We start from the raw sequence: 12,973 nt of genomic DNA, 5'->3' as shown, positions 1-12,973 counted from the left end.
TTTTCACAAAATCTATGACCCCGGACCTGTGAAAAAAGTTCAAAAATCTTAAAATTTTGCAAAAATAGCTTTTCACTGGAAATTACCTAAAATGCTTGGAAAAACGTTTGGAACACTATAAGAAGTGATTTCGATGAATTTCTAGATCATTTTTGAAAAAAGGAACTAAGTCATTTTTGACAAAATCTATGACCCCGGACCTGTGAAAAAAGTTCAAAAATCTTAAAATTTTGCAAAAAAAGTTTTTCACTGGAAACAATCTAAAGTGCTTGGAAAAACGTTTGGAAAACTATAAGAAGTGATTTCGATGAATTTCTAGATCATTTTTGAAAAAAGGAACTCAGTCATTTTTGACAAAATCTATGACCCTGGACCTGTGAAAAAAGTTCAAAAATCTTAAAATTTTGCAAAAATAGTTTTTCACTGGAAATTACCTAAAGTGCTTGGAAAAACGTTTGGAACACTATAAGAAGTGATTTCGATGAATTTCTAGATCATTTTTGAAAAAAGGAACTAAGTCATTTTTCACAAAATCTATGACCAGGACCTGTGAAAAAGCTTCAAAAATCTGAAAATTTTGCAAAAATAGTTTTTTTACTAGAAACATTCTAAAATGATTGGAAACACGTTTGGAACACTATAAGAAGTGATTTCGATGAATTTCTAGATAATTTTTGAAAAAAGGAACTAAGTCTATTTCACAAAATCTATGACCCCAGACCTGTGAAAAAATTTCAAAAATCTGAAAATTTTGCAAAAATAGTTTTTTCACAGGAAACATTCTAAAATGATTGGAAACACGTTTGGAACACTATAAGAAGTGATTTCGATGAATTTCTAGATCATTTTTGAAAAAAGGAACTAAGTCATTTTTCACAAAATCTATGACCCCGGACCTGTGAAAAAAGTTCAAAAATCTTAAAATTTTGCAAAAATAGTTTTTCACTGGAAACAATCTAAAGTGCTTGGAAAATCGTTTGGAACACTATAAGAAGTGATTTCGATGAATTTCTAGATCATTTTTGAAAAAAGGAACTAAGTCATTCTTCACAAAATCTATGACCCCAGACCTGTGAAAAAAGTTCAATAATCTTAAAATTTTGCAAAAATAGTTTTTCACTGGAAATTACCTAAAGTGCTTGGAAAAACGTTTGGAACACTATAAGAAGTGATTTCGATGAATTTCTAGATCATTTTGAAAAAAGGAACTCAGTCATTTTTGACAAAATCTATGACCCCGGACCTGTGAAAAAGCTTCAAAAATCTGAAAATTTTGCAAAAATAGTTTTTTCACTGGAAACATTCTAAAATGATTGGAAACACGTTTGGAACACTATAAGAAGTGATTTCGATGAATTTCTAGATCATTTTTGAAAAAAGGAACTAAGTCATTTTTCACAAAATCTATGACCCCGGACCTGTGAAAAAAGTTCAATAATCTTAAAATTTTGCAAAAATAGTTTTTCACTGGAAATTACCTAAAGTGCTTGGAAAAACGTTTGGAACACTATAAGAAGTGATTTCGATGAATTTCTAAATCATTATTGAAAAAAGGAACTCAGTCTATTTTCACAAAATCTATGACCCCGGACCTGTGAAAAAAGTTCAAAAATCTTAAAATTTTGCAAAAATAATTTTTCACTGGAAACAATCTAAAGTGCTTGGAAAAACGTTTGGAACACTATAAGAAGTGATTTCGATGAATTTCTAGATCATTTTTGAAAAAAGGAACTAAGTCATTTTTCACAAAATCTATGACCCCGGACCTGTGAAAAAAGTTCAAAAATCTTAAAATTTTGCAAAAATAGTTTTTCACTGGAAACAATCTAAAGTGCTTGGAAAAACGTTTGGAACACTATAAGAAGTGATTTCGATGAATTTCTAGATCATTTTTGAAAAAAGGAACTCAGTCATTTTTGACAAAATCTATGACCCCGGACCTGTGAAAAAAGTTCAAAAATCTTAAAATTTTTCAAAGATAGTTTTTCACTGGAAACAATCTAAAGTGCTTGGAAAAACGTTTGGAACACTATAAGAAATGATTTCGATGAATTTCTAGATCATATTTGAAAAAAGGAACTAAGTCATTTTTCACAAAATCTATGACCCCGGACCTGTGAAAAAAGTTCAATAATCTTAAAATTTTGCAAAAATAGTTTTTCACTGGAAATTACCTAAAGTGCTTGGAAAAACGTTTGGAACACTATAAGAAGTGATTTCGATGAATTTCTAGATCATTTTTGAAAAAAGGAACTCAGTCTATTTTCACAAAATCTATGACCCCGGACCTGTGAAAAAAGTTCAAAAATCTTAAAATTTTGCAAAAATAATTTTTCACTGGAAACAATCTAAAGTGCTTGGAAAAACGTTTGGAACACTATAAGAAGTGATTTCGATGAATTTCTAGATCATTTTTGAAAAAAGGAACTAAGTCATTTTTCACAAAATCTATGACCCCGGACCTGTGAAAAAAGTTCAAAAATCTTAAAATTTTGCAAAAATAGTTTTTCACTGGAAACAATCTAAAGTGCTTGGAAAAACGTTTGTAACACTATAAGAAGTGATTTCGATGAATTTCTAGATCATTTTTGAAAAAAGGAACTAAGTCATTTTTCACAAAATCTATGACCCCGGACCTGTGAAAAAACTTCAAAAATCTTAAAATTTTGCAAAAATAGTTTTTCACTGGAAATTACCTAAAGTGCTTGGAAAAACGTTTGGAACACTATAAGAAGTGATTTCGATGAATTTCTAGATCATTTTGGAAAAAAGGAACTAAGTCATTCTTCACAAAATCTACTGTATGACCCCTGACCTATAAAAAAAGTTCAAAAATCTTAAAATTTTGCAAAAATAGTTTTTCACTGGAAACAATCTAAAGTGCTTGGAAAAACGTTTGGAACACTATAAGAAGTGATTTCGATGAATTTCTAGATCATTTTTGAAAAAAGGAACTAAGTCATTTTTGACAAAATCTATGACCCCGGACCTGTGAAAAAACTTCAAAAATCTGATAATTTTGCAAATATAGTTTTTCACTTCAAACAGCCTAAACTGCTTGGAAAAACGTTTGGAACACTTTAAGAAGTGATTTCGATGAATTTCTAGATCATTTTTGAAACAGGGAACTAAGTCTATTTTCACAAAATCTATGACCCCGGACCTGTGAAAAAAGTTCAAAAATCTTAAAATTTTGCAAAAATAGTTTTTCACTGGAAATGACCTAAAATGCTTAGAAAAACGTTAGGAACACTATAAGAAGTGATTTTGATGAATTTCTAGATCATTTTTGAAAAAAGGAACTAAGTCTATTTCACAAAATCTATGACCCCGGACCTGTGAAAAAACTTCAAAAATCTGAAAATTTTGCAAAAATAGTTTTTTCACTGGAAATTACCTAAAATGCCTAGAAAAACGTTTGGAACACTATAAGAAGTGATTTCGATGAATTTCTAGATCATTTTTGAAAAAAGGAACTAAGTCCTTTTTCACAAAATCTATGACCCCGGACCTGTGAAAAAAGTTCAAAAATCTTAAAATTTTGCAAAAATAGTTTTTCACTGGAAACAATCTAAAGTGCTTGGAAAAACGTTTGGAACACTATAAGAAGTGATTTCGATGAATTTCTAGATCATTTTTGAAAAAAGGAACTCAGTCATTTTTGACAAAATCTATGACCCCGGACCTGTGAAAAAAGTTCAAAAATCTTAAAATTTTTCAAAGATAGTTTTTCACTGGAAACAATCTAAAGTGCTTGGAAAAACGTTTGGAACACTATAAGAAATGATTTCGATGAATTTCTAGATCATATTTGAAAAAAGGAACTAAGTCATTTTTCACAAAATCTATGACCCCGGACCTGTGAAAAAAGTTCATTAATCTTAAAATTTTGCAAAAATAGTTTTTCACTGGAAATTACCTAAAGTGCTTGGAAAAACGTTTGTAACACTATAAGAAGTGATTTCGATGAATTTCTAGATCATTTTTGAAAAAAGGAACTCAGTCTATTTTCACAAAATCTATGACCCCGGACCTGTGAAAAAAGTTCAAAAATCTTAAAATTTTGCAAAAATAATTTTTCACTGGAAACAATCTAAAGTGCTTGGGAAAACGTTTTGAACACTATAAGAAGTGATTTCGATGAATTTCTAGATCATTTTTGAAAAAAGGAACTAAGTCATTTTTCACAAAATCTATGACCCCGGACCTGTGAAAAAAGTTCAAAAATCTTAAAATTTTGCAAAAATAGTTTTTCACTGGAAACAATCTAAAGTGCTTGGAAAAACGTTTGGAACACTATAAGAAGTGATTTCGATGAATTTCTAGATCATTTTTGAAAAAAGGAACTAAGTCATTTTTCACAAAATCTATGACCCCGGACCTGTGAAAAAAGTTCAAAAATCTTAAAATTTTGCAAAAATAGTTTTTCACTGGAAACAATCTAAAGTGCTTGGAAAAACGTTTGGAACACTATAAGAAGTGATTTCGATGAATTTCTAGATCATTTTTGAAAAAAGGAACTCAGTCATTTTTGACAAAATCTATGACCCCGGACCTGTGAAAAAAGTTCAAAAATCTTAAAATTTTTCAAAGATAGTTTTTCACTGGAAACAATCTAAAGTGCTTGGAAAAACGTTTGGAACACTATAAGAAATGATTTCGATGAATTTCTAGATCATATTTGAAAAAAGGAACTAAGTCATTTTTCACAAAATCTATGACCCCGGACCTGTGAAAAAAGTTCATTAATCTTAAAATTTTGCAAAAATAGTTTTTCACTGGAAATTACCTAAAGTGCTTGGAAAAACGTTTGGAACACTATAAGAAGTGATTTCGATGAATTTCTAGATCATTTTTGAAAAAAGGAACTCAGTCTATTTTCACAAAATCTATGACCCCGGACCTGTGAAAAAAGTTCAAAAATCTTAAAATTTTGCAAAAATAATTTTTCACTGGAAACAATCTAAAGTGCTTGGGAAAACGTTTTGAACACTATAAGAAGTGATTTCGATGAATTTCTAGATCATTTTTGAAAAAAGGAACTAAGTCATTTTTCACAAAATCTATGACCCCGGACCTGTGAAAAAAGTTCAAAAATCTTAAAATTTTGCAAAAATAGTTTTTCACTGGAAACAATCTAAAGTGCTTGGAAAAACGTTTGGAACACTATAAGAAGTGATTTCGATGAATTTCTAGATCATTTTTGAAAAAAGGAACTAAGTCATTTTTCACAAAATCTATGACCCCGGACCTGTGAAAAAAGTTCAAAAATCTTAAAATTTTGCAAAAATAGTTTTTCACTGGAAACAATCTAAAGTGCTTGGAAAAACGTTTGGAACACTATAAGAAGTGATTTCGATGAATTTCTAGATCATTTTTGAAAAAAGGAACTAAGTCATTTTTGACAAAATCTATGACACCGGACCTGTGAAAAAAGTTCAAAAATCTTAAAATTTTGCAAAAATTGTTTTTCACTGGAAATTACCTAAAATGCTTGGAAAAACGTTTGGAACACTATAAGAAGTGATTTCGATGAATTTCTAGATCATTTTTGAAAAAAGGAACTAAGTCATTTTTCACAAAATCTATGACCGGGACCTGTGAAAAAGCTTCAAAAATCTGAAAATTTTGCAAAAATAGTTTTTTCACTGGAAACATTCTAAAATGATTGGAAACACGTTTGGAACACTATAAGAAGTGATTTCGATGAATTTCTAGATCATTTTTGAAAAAATGAATTAAGTCATTTTTCACAAAATCTATGACCCCGGACCTGTGAAAAAAGTTCAAAAATCTTAAAATTTTGCAAAAATAGTTTTTCACTGGAAACAACCTAAAATGCTTCGAAAATGCTTGCAAATATGTTTGGAACACCATTAGCAGTTTTTTTGAATAAATTGGTGACCCGGGACCTTTAAATAATGCTAAAATATGAAAACTTTGCAAAAAAGCTACTTGGCATGAAATGAAGAAAAAAACTTTCAAATACCTTCCTTCAGTCGTTCTAACAGATTTTTGAGAGCTTGAAAGATTGATCTAAAAGACAAAAATGATGGACAATATAAGAACTTTGACAACAGATATTAAAACAAATTCAAAAATATAAAAATATTGCAAAGCTTAAATTCAGTCGAAACAAACTTTATTGCTTGACAATAGGTTCCAAACAGCATCAGCAATGTTTTCGATGAGTTTTTAGTTCATATTTTCGAGAAGAAGAAAAATCCAGACCCCAGACATGTTAAAAATTTCAAAAATACTCCTAGCAACCTTAGATGTTTGAAAATAAATTCAAAACATCATTAAAAGTGCTTTGGACCATTTTTTGGTTATGTTTTGGAAAAAAGAACTAAGTAATTTTTGAAAAAATTTGTGACCCTGGACCTGTAAAAAATTTCAGAAATATCAAAATTTTGCAAAAAATATTTTTCACTAAAATTATTCTTAAATACTAAAAAATATGCCATGAACACCATTAGCAGTGTTTTTGATGAATTTTAGATTATATTTCTGACAAAAGAACCAACTTTTTTTTGAAAAATTTTTTAACCCCGGAACAGAAAGAAATTCCAAAAATATGAAACTTCCAAAATAATTCGCATTTTTAAAATTTTTTTGCTTGAAATATTTTCTAAATGCCTTAGTTTATGTTACCGCACCATTTTTGGTATTTTGGATAAAATGTAAGCCACCTTTTTGACAAAAATATCTAAGTATTTTTTCAAAATACTCTGAGTCTGGATATGCAAAAAAATAAAAAAAACGGATCAATTTTTAAAAAATTGTTTTCGCTCAAAACAACCTAAAATGCGTTAATTTACATTGCCGACATCACTTTAGGTGTTTTGGATTAAATTCAAGAGCAAATATTTTGAAAAAGATTACAGTCATTTTTCATAAAAAAAATTTTTTAAATGATATTATTCTTACAGAGAACATAAAATTGAAAAGCAAACTGTGAAATTTAGACAAAAATTCACTCAAGGCAACCTTAGAGGCCTTTCCTGACATCATTTAATGTGCTTCAGATGAAATTTAAGCTCAGATTTTGAAAAAATCTGTGACTACAGATATGCAAAACATCTGAAGAAAATCATCAATTTTAAAAAAGAATCTTTTATGCTCAATACAACCTCAAATGCTTTAATTTGAGTTTAAGACACATTTTAGGTGTTTCGGATGAATTCAAGCTTACGTTTTGAGAAGAAGATCGATGCAAGTCATTTTTCAAAAAATCTCTGGCTGCAGATATGCAAAAATCTAATAACATCATGGATTTTATTAAACAAATTTTTTCCCCGGAATAGCCTCAAATGATTTGATTTACGTTCCAATACCATTTTATGACCCGAAACTACATTATATCAAGAATTTAAAAAACTGAGCACACTGTTGAAATAAGCCAAAAAAATTTTCGCTGGAAACAATATAAAATGCCTTAATTTACGTTTGGATTGCTTTAATGACATTACTTAATTTAGGAGTGCTTTAATGACATTTCTTTCTTCTTCCATCTTGTTTTCTCAGACAAAGAACTCAAGTGGTTATGCGCATGCGACACTACAGTTTGGCGCGACCAACTTTTTGTCTTTATAAAATGGAGGTGAATCACAGTCGAACCTCAGTCGAACCAAAAGGCTGCTAGTTCGGCGTGGCACGGCGCGGCACGGCGTGGTCCGCCCTTCACGGCGCGGCACGACTGGGGAAAAATGGAAGTCAAAAAAGACCCAGAGTATGGACATGGCGTGAATCAGAGTGTAATTGACATCATAAAGGAAAATGATCTTACACAAGTTGTAAAAGAACCAACAGGATTAGCAGAATTGCTTGATATTGTCTTTACTACTAACCCAGACCTTGTGAAAAGCATTGAAACACATGAAGGGATCAATGATCATAGAATATTTATCACAGAAATCAACATGAAAGTCTCACTTGCTAAGAAAAAGCCTCGAAATGTTTATAAAATAGGAGATATGGGCAGCAAAAAAGCAGACCTAAAGAGTATTCAGCAGGAAATTGAACTAGATTCAAGAACAAAGACAGTTGAAACTTTGTGGTCAACATTGACCTAAAAACTCTCCGATTCGATACGAAAACATATACCAATGAAGGCATTATCTGAACGATGGAATATACCATGGATGAACAATAGCATTAGGAGACAAATAAGAAAAAAGCAGAGAGCCTATCAAAAAGCAAAAAGAACACAAAAGGAGTCGGACTGGAAACATTTTAAAGACTTAACAAAGGAAATAAAAAAAATTAATAAATGCTCACAATGAATATGTCCTCAGCCTACTAGATTTCAAAGAACGAAAGGAAGAAATCCTTAGCACATTTTCTATTTCTAAAACGTTTTGGCGTTATGTAAGATCGATGAAAAAAGAAAACATTGGAGTTCCTGCTTTAAATGAAAATGGCAAAGATGTCACAAATGCAAAGGGAAAGGCAGAAATATTAAGCCAACATGATGAATCCATCTTCACTGAAGAATCAACAAGTGAAGCACCTGAAATTATATCATCAAATATTGAAAGCATCAAACAAATGGAGATAACATGCAAGGGAATAGAAAAGTTACTCTCCAATCTGGACTGAAAAAAGGCAAATGTCCCAGACAAACTGCCAACAAGAGTACTAAAAGAAACATGTGCAAAGATTGCTTAAGTGTTCAAGGTGACATTCGAAAGATCATTAGCCTCAGGAGAAATACCATCTATCTGAAAAACAGGTATTGTTGTACCAATATACAGGGGCAAAGGACCTAAGCACGAGGCAGTAAACTACCGGCCTGTTGCTCTAACTTCAGTACCATGGAAGATTCTTGAACACATCATTTTTAAACACCTCATGGTGCACTGTGAACACCATGGAATCCTAATAAACGAGGAACATGGCTTTCGTGAAAAAGATCGTGTGAAACACAGTTTCTTTTAACGATGGAAGATATCGCTCGTCGTAGAGACAAAGGGAAAGTCGTTGATATGCTTATCCTTGACTTCAGCAAAACCCTCGATACTGTTCCCCACCATAGATTGCTTATGAAGTTGGAAAACTATGGTATTGGAGTTGAAACGTCTGTTGGGAGATGGATAAGAGCGTGGCTGTTGGTTAGAACCCAAAAGGTGATTATAGAGGGGGAAAGCTCAGAAACCGTAAGAGTGAAGTCGGGCGTTCCACAAGGTACAGTGCTTGAACCACTATTGTTTTTTGCTGTTTGTGAATGATATAAGCAAGAACGTTGAGTCCTCAATTCGCTTATTTGCAGATGACTGTTTGTTGTATAATGAAATTAAAAACCAGGGTAATGAAGATCGACTGCAAAATGACTTATATAAACTGGAAAAATGGGCACAAACATGGAATATGACTTTCAATGTAACAAAATGCCACCAATTAAGAATCGTAGGGAAGAAATCCAATCAGACATACGTCTACCGGCTAAATGGTGAAGACCTAGAATATGTGGGCCATCATACATATTTAGGTGTTGAAATTGATAAGAATTTGAGGTGGAAAAACCAAGTTAGAAGAGTAACTACCAAGGCAAACAGATCGCTTGGCTTCATCAAACGTAACCTATATATGTGCTCTTCAAATGTGAAAAGTGCTACTTACTACACGTTGGTACGACCTCAGTTGGAGTATGCCTCGATCGTGTGGGACCCCTAATTGAAAAAACACAAGGATGAAATTGAAAAAATTCAACGACGAGCAGCTCGGTTTGTAAGCAAAAATTATTCAAGGGAGGAAGGATCAATGACTGGATTATTAAACGAGTTTGACTGGCCTACGTTAGAAACAAGAAGACAATATTTACGCCTTTCAATGTTCAGCAAGATTTTGAATAATACGGTTGAAGTCGTAATACTATCTTATGTGAAAGAACAGAGCCGTCAAACGAGAAGTACAACAATCAATGCAAATAAATTTATACCTCTTCCAGTATCAAAAGATTTCTACAAATTCTCGTTTCTTCCCAGGGCCATAACAGATGTGAATTCACTTCCAGGAAATGTAAGATTAGCAAACAATAGCAGTGTATTAAAAGATTTTCTACTTTAGATAATTTAGACTTTATGTTTAGTAGCAGTATGTTGTACTGGTATTAAAGGTGTTATTAAAATGTCACTGTCTTGTGCTGCATAGGGCCTTTCCATTGTCCGCAAGAGTCGCTCTTTCAATTTTGGTGACCGTCTCTTTCAAGTCCAAATTTTTTCACTTGCCTCATGTCCTTGCTTTGGCCATGACACATGACACATCAAATACAAAGCCCTTTCTATCCACAGTACATACCCATATTTACATACCCTAATGTATTCAATTCAGGACAACGGATGTATCATCTACAGAAGCAAATATATTGAAAGAATAGACCAAGAAAGATGAAATAATGACTGAACAGTTCTGTCCGAACTCATATAAAGTGACAATTGGTTCATCATCTGTGCCCTTAAACCGTTAGCCCTTACTGTTTGATTGTTTTTGTGATTCGATTTGTGAATAGTTTTGTGATTGTTTGAGTTGTAGTTGTAATGGTGTTATCGTTTTGAATTTGTTGGATGTTTTGTTGGGGAGTTACACACTTTCGTTGGTTTTATATCGAGTTGTTTGATTTTTGGAGTCTTTGGCTTGACATGTTATGCACTGCCAAGGATATTAGATCAATACAGGAGAACGGTTTCAATGTTCACACATTCCAGAAGATGTCAGGACATTGTTGAAGAGAAGAATGAACAACTTTGATGCTGATGTCATCAGATTATACATATTGTTCCTCAGAACCATCACGACTTAGGAAAACACTTTTCAAGAGGGGAAGAATGCTTGAGATTAAAAAATATTATAAATGCTTATTAATCTTATTGTATCATTCAATAAATTAAGCCCATTTTTGTCTTTTTACTGTATCTTTGATGTACCTTAAGTTTTTTTGTTGCTTTGCTTAAATTCTTATGATCCACATTCTAATAAACTTCAAAAAATATTTAACTGTTGACAGATACAAAAAACATTGGTGAAAAACGCAAACATTTCACAACATACTAACATAAATCCGTTTTCTTCTGACACTCCTCAGAGTATAAAATGTCAGAATTAGGGTCCAAAACAACAAGATGGAAAATATATACCCAGTTGTATATCGAAAAAGGCCAATGAGCTTTGCAATCAATCCCAAGGCTCCTGTTCTTAATGTCAAGGTATAACAAGTTTACTCATTCCTTGCTATGGTCTTAAACCAAAATGTAATCTGATTGGTAAATATGCCTCAGCAAAGTAATGTGATAGCAACCAATCAAGCACAGAAAAGTCAGTTCTGATCACTGTAAACAAACCATATTTGTGTATCTCAAGCAGGAATTTTCGTTTGACATGAGGGATCACTGGCCATCACAACAGCACTGGTGCAAACCCAACCACATGATCTTTGATCACTCTCACAAAACAGTAGATTGTAAGGAATAGATTTTTTTTCAATAAACATATCAAATCATCTTTTCTCATCCTCTGAAAGTAAGTTAAACAAAGGGTACAAAACCTGTATATCAAAACATAGAAAACATAAGCAAGGTGAATTACCCACATCTTGACAGAAAATGCAACTGAATATCAAATCCTCCATGAATGTTTGGGGATACCATAGGCAGTACTTGAACTACATTAGCCCTGGAAAATTTAAACGCTTGGTACAACAGGCTTATCGTAGGGGATCATCCTACAATAACCCTCTATGTGTTATTCACAAAAAACTTACAAGCAAAACTCATGCATATTGCATTTTTTCTTTGCATAATCATTCTTTGAATGCATCAAACATCACTTTTTAACAGTTTTTTTCCTTTGATGTTACCTTATACCAAGGTACCTAAAGGATACTTTAGGTTTTTTATAAAAATTAAAGTCGCTTTTAGCCTCATTGACTTTCATTATAAACACTGCTTTCCAAAGTTGGTTTATAAACAATTTTTTCTAAAATTATGGATCATCTGAAATCATTTATTAGGAAAACACATTTAGAAAGCGCATTTATTCATTTTGGAATGAAAATTGATTTAATGGCCTTCTTTACCTGTAGCCTTCGCTTGCACAAGAAAAAACAAGCCAGCACTGGGCCACTCATGTGGGATTTTCTTATTAAAAGCCTGGTCAAGTGCTGTTCTGCAAGGGCTTGTCAAGAGGGTTGCCTGTTGCTAACTAGATGTCAATTTGAAAATAAAGATTTTTTGGGAATCTACAGTTTCTGAGAAATGCCCAAGCATCACTGACAATGTTCTAGACCTGCTTCTGTGATTTTGGTTATTTTCTATGACAAGCAAGATTTTCATAAGGTGCAAGTAAAAAGATTGGGATAAGTCTTTTGAGACAGCTTATCATAATAGAATACTTAACATTTCACTCCAAAAGCTCATTTTGCAGACTGCATTGCATTAAACTCAGCCAAGTAATTGAAATCTTATGGGGGTTACATCCTCACATGTGCCTTGTTGCAATCTACTTAGAAATGCTGACAGTTGAAAATTGCTTCTGCAAGATATGAAAAAAGGAACTCTAAGTACAAGGTGTAAGGGGTCGAAACAGTCAATTTCAGGTATCCAAACAAAATGTGGCCCAAGCTAATCTATAACCTGAAGTCAAAATTTTGGGAAATGATTCAAAGTGATGTGGTAGAAACAGTGACAGATTTAAGGGGGCAACAAGGGGCAGTTGCCCATCCCTCACCGAGTTGAAGCAAATATCCGCCCCTGGGTAAAATAAATTCTTTGCACATATAGCCATATTGTGAGAGCCATCATCAGGCTGCAAATTGTCCATTAACAGCTTGCTGCACATATTTGACCAAAACTCCTGCGCACATGCACACTTTTATTTGCTCTTTCACGCACAATATAAAGAAAAACCATGCCCTGCAGTCAGGGGAAATTTGATGTTCCCAAACAACCTTGCAACCTTTGTGTTCTGGCGTGATGAC

At 32.6% G+C, this 12,973-nt stretch overlaps 1 long non-coding RNA gene across 4 annotated transcripts in view; it reads right to left on the bottom strand.

Moving 5' to 3' along the window:
• The window catches only part of LOC135683017 (uncharacterized), a 39,568-nt gene that overhangs the window by 25,885 nt on the left and 710 nt on the right, over positions 1-12,973 (bottom strand). The window contains exons 2-3 of one of the 4 annotated variants that reach the window (XR_016143877.1): positions 9,622-9,671; positions 5,990-6,036 (exon numbers count right to left, since the gene is read on the bottom strand). This is a non-coding gene — a long non-coding RNA (uncharacterized LOC135683017). Of the gene's footprint in view, positions 1-4,902; positions 6,037-9,621; positions 12,529-12,973 lie in introns of those variants that run through there. The other 3 variants (XR_016143879.1, XR_016143878.1, XR_010515747.2) reach the window with 3 other exon arrangements.

Source organism: Rhopilema esculentum, chromosome 7 (genome assembly GCF_057945365.1).
Source record: "Rhopilema esculentum isolate cy_ngs chromosome 7, ASM5794536v1, whole genome shotgun sequence".
Classification (NCBI taxonomy): domain Eukaryota; kingdom Metazoa; phylum Cnidaria; class Scyphozoa; order Rhizostomeae; family Rhizostomatidae; genus Rhopilema; species Rhopilema esculentum.
The sequence above is the reverse complement of the archived record's forward strand: the minus strand, read 5'-3'. Positions and strand labels throughout refer to the sequence as shown.